We start from the raw sequence: 1,757 nt of genomic DNA on the forward strand, positions 1-1,757 counted from the left end.
GGTATCTTAAAGTTGTTTTGTTTAATATAAATATTGCATATTAATGACCCAAATTACCCCTCCTTTTTAAAGTACTGAAAGACAAATTTGTCAGAACTTTATATTTTTTCCCATAAACCAAGACTCCAAAATGTTCAAGCTTTATAAAAACTATAAAAGATTTATTTTCTGCAAAAATCTATTGTGCATTTTGCAGCAGGATTCCCTTAGATTTTCTGTATTTACATTTAAGTGAAAACATTAAAGAATCAAATATAAGGCAATATAATGAAAGTTAACTATACATGTTGGAAAACCTAGATGTCCAATAATGAAGGGGTTAAGATGAATGGAAAATATAGATTTTTACCTTGTTGTTTCTGTGATTGAATCTGCCACTAAAACTTTTTAGTACTACAACACCTTGTCTAGAAAATAAGATTTCATTGACTTTGGCTCCTTTATATTTATATACTTATCCAATAATCAAAGATAACAAGACCATGAATTTGAGAGGGAGTCAAGTACATGACTTGGAAGGGGTTGGAGGGAGAAAAGAAAGGGGAAAGGATTTAATTATATATTCACTAAAATTAAAAGTTATCCCAAATATTAAGATTTCACTTGCAATTATAAATCTCAAGAAAAATAAGATTGCAGTCACTCGTACAGAAATATTTCCACCAAAGTATCCTTGGTTACACAGAAGTTGACAGATACACCACATTGCTCCAAATTATCAAATTCTAAATAAAAGTGATTGTACTGAGAAATATGTAGACTATACAGCTAAATGAGTCTGATTAATAGTCTTAGCAATATATAAAATGATGTCATTCAATATAGAATTTTCAGACTTGGAGAAGATACCTAGATGAATGAGTTTTGAATGATATATTTTAAGAAAACTAACAAATGTCATAGGACTAAGATTCATATCTTTAATGTTAACAAAAATGGTCAATTAATTATCTGGACATCCAGCCAAATTCTTTACCTTTGACAATGTATCAGAAATGATCTAATGAATCAAACATTATGAAATATTTTTGGCATATACCTTTAACCACATTATTCAAAGAATATCAACTGTAAGAGTTACAAGGATCATAAATTTGTGATCATATACACCTACATGAAAGCAAGACTTTTTTTGTTTTGTTTTGTTTTGTTTTTCGAGACAGGGTTTCTCTGTGGTTTTGGAGCCTGTTCTGGAACTAGCTCTGTAGACCAGGCTGGTCTCGAACTAACAGAAATCCGCCTGCCTCTGCCTCGGAATCATTGAACACTAACTGAAGCCTATTTGTAGTTTTTCTACAAAAGAGGGTATTTATTAATATCAGTATCATAGATTTTAACAACTTTTCTCCCTAAAGAAATTAATTTCAAGAATAAATGAGGAAAATTGACGTATGACAGTTTAGGTTGCAGACAGACATGACAAAGACACATGGGTTGCATATAATGACACAGCTTAAAAAGATACCAAGTGATTACAACTAAAAACATGCATACATTGACATTTATTGAAAGAGTTTTCCTTTAATCACTTGTTTTATGGCATTAATGACATCCTTGTTCCGTAAGCTATAGATTAAGGGGTTCAACATTGGGCTCAAAAAGGTGTAAAACACAGCAATTACTTTGGACTCTTCTACAGACCTCTTTGATGGGGGTCTCAGGTACATGCAGAAAAGGGTTCCATAAAATATGGTGACTGTTGTCAGGTGGGAGCCACAGGTAGAAAAGGCTTTTTGCCTTCCTTCAGCTGAACGGAT

Source organism: Microtus ochrogaster, linkage group LG9 (assembly GCF_000317375.1).
Source record: "Microtus ochrogaster isolate Prairie Vole_2 linkage group LG9, MicOch1.0, whole genome shotgun sequence".
NCBI lineage: Eukaryota > Metazoa > Chordata > Mammalia > Rodentia > Cricetidae > Microtus > Microtus ochrogaster.